At 47.1% G+C, this 2495-nt stretch overlaps 1 protein-coding gene across 1 annotated transcript in view; it reads left to right on the top strand.

Annotated features, from left to right (window-relative positions):
* The window catches only part of TNKS (tankyrase), a 254549-nt gene that overhangs the window by 165846 nt on the left and 86208 nt on the right, over positions 1-2495 (top strand). The gene's annotated exons all lie outside the window — the stretch shown is intronic.

Here is a 2495-nt window from a genome sequence, read left to right as displayed (position 1 = left end):
TGCCCCCAGATTGGGGCGGGTGGCAGAGCAAGGTCTATGGGGAGGCTGCAGCTGCCCGAAGATTCACCGTAGCCTCCGCTGCCCTCCCAGAACCCAGCACAGCCCCACAAGGCGCACCCCCTCCCCCCCAACCTCCTGGACAAGCGTCGGGAGTAGTGGCAGGAAACACTGGATGACCCGCAAAACTAGCAGCGTGCAATGGTGGGAGCTGCTGCCCCTTCCCTCTCCGCACCCACTGACGAGCCGCAGCTCGGTCCCGCACCCGCCCGGCCCCAGCTGAGCAGCGCTTGCCCCAGTCCTCCCTCACCACGGGGGCCCTGACCTGCCCCCCACCCCAACTCCTCTTCCCTTCTCCCTGCCTTTCCATCACAAGAGACTTACCAGCTAGACACAGGGTGTCAATTTATCAGTCATAAGTGATATTTGTTGTAACTCAAAAAGTCGTAACTGAGGCCTGCCTGTATCTTAATTCTTTAGATTAACTGAATTCTAAAATATCAAATAATCCTGGATTTTGAACACTTGCTTATATGGCTTTTAGCATATAGATATTGTGCTTTGGAGAGGGTTTTTTAAAATTTTGAATCCATATATATTAACTAATCTAAAATGAGTTAAGTGCTAGAGACCAATCCTGTATTTACAGAGAAATGGACGAAATTATCTAAAATTCTTTTCCATTGATATGAAAGTGTTGTGAAACTGCATCTTGAAACCTTTAAAAGTGTGGGAGATGGATTTTAAAAAAAGCAATTTAAATATATGAAGACATTAAAAACATTTTAATTGTGTACAGAAACTGAAATAAAGGCTCATCAGTCTGCTGTCGTATGAAATGAACTGATGACAATTTAAAAAACTAAGAGAATAAGACAGCACGGTGTGATGGAGTGTTGGGCCTCTTGTTCCAGATGGTTCCCTTTCAAATTGCTTTAATGTTGTACGTAAGCTTTTCCTAATCATTTAATAAAGCAGTTTGGGGAGTAGCCATGCATTAATATCTACTATGATATAGCAATCACCAAAATATTTATTTAAAACAAAGGCAAAGAAATCTAAGCAACTATGCCCCAGGTGGGCTTTCATAGCTTTTGACTTTGGTGTTCTAAACTTGGCTATAAGATAACAGGTGACAATGTGCATGCTTGTGTTGGCTCAGGGAACAAATGTCTCATCCCAGTCGCCTTTAGCAATGTCATAGAAACATTTCATGTTACTCTTTGACAAGATTTACTGGAGGAGGGACAAAATGAAATACTTAAACAGGTTTAACCCACATTAAGCTAATGTGTGTTTAAAAAAAAGGTGGGGGGGCTAATGACATAACTTATAGCCCTAAATCAGTTTAAGTACCCTGGAATTGGGAGTAAAACTATGTCAGTAAAACATACAGTGGCCTAGGGTGGTGTCTATGTTTCTACTCTGGTATAGGTAACTTACCAGCTAAACAGGATGCCATAGTAATCACAGTCTTTCTTGAGACAGCTGCTCTTGTTTCCCATATGAATTCACCTGCTCTGGAGTCAGGAGTATGTGACCTACCCCTTTAAAAAAAAGAACCCCAAAAAACCAAAACAACAACAAAACAGATGCAAAACTGGAAAAGTGTCATTCTGCACTTTTTTTTTTTACTAGATTGCCCTTTCACACCTAAGCATACCAACTCAGGTTCAAGAACTGCCTTCACCCTACCAATCCAGCACCACATCTAGATTGCAGTGCAGTATGCCTAACTTCAGGTACAATAAGGTTGTTGACCTCATAGCTCTTGGCTGTGAGCAACACATCCAGAAAGCACTGAGGAAAAAATACCACAACCGCGACATCTATAGTGCCATCACAGTACAAATGGTTCCCTGTGGTCACAACCAGAACAGTCACCAGTGCCACCAGATGGCAAAAGCAGGTCTGAAAGGTACAAGATGCCAACACTTGGATGGCAGGAGAAGGAACATCTGCATGCCATTGTTTAGGATCCTGGTGGGAGATGGCTGTATCAATCTGTATTTTGTTACCAGCCTCACTTATCATTCGGAGGACACCAGTGAAAGTACCTGGAAGAGGGAATGAGTGAATGCCTGCTTTTCTTTGGAATATGAAAGCAGGCCTGGTCCCCTAGCAGTCAGTGGTAGCTCAGAGCACTCCAGCATTCATGCGCCCCTAATCCAAACTCCAACAGTCACAATTATCCCTTTTGCCCCCCGGGAGTGCATGCAGCAGCCAGGAGCCAACCCTGACCCTGCCTGAGCCCTCAGCAGGCGGACAGCAGGGGGAAGCTGGCTCCATGCCCCTTCTCCTGCTGGAGCCGCTGCCTGCTGTCGGGGGCAGGAGGCTGCAGACTGGGGTCCCTGGCCCCTTAGCCCTGGCAGCTGGGGGCTCCCACCAGCAGGGCTGGGGGGGGCAGGGGCTGTGGGTGAGGGGCAAGGGGCAAGGGGCAACAGCAGGGCCGGGGGGGCTGTGGGGTGAGGGGCACCAGTAGGGTTGGGGGGCTGTTG

This window comes from Alligator sinensis, unplaced genomic scaffold (genome assembly GCF_000455745.1).
Source record: "Alligator sinensis unplaced genomic scaffold, ASM45574v1 scaffold989_2, whole genome shotgun sequence".
In the NCBI taxonomy this organism is placed as follows: domain Eukaryota; kingdom Metazoa; phylum Chordata; order Crocodylia; family Alligatoridae; genus Alligator; species Alligator sinensis.
Note: the sequence above shows the minus strand (reverse complement) of the source record. Positions and strands in the feature narration are given on the sequence as shown.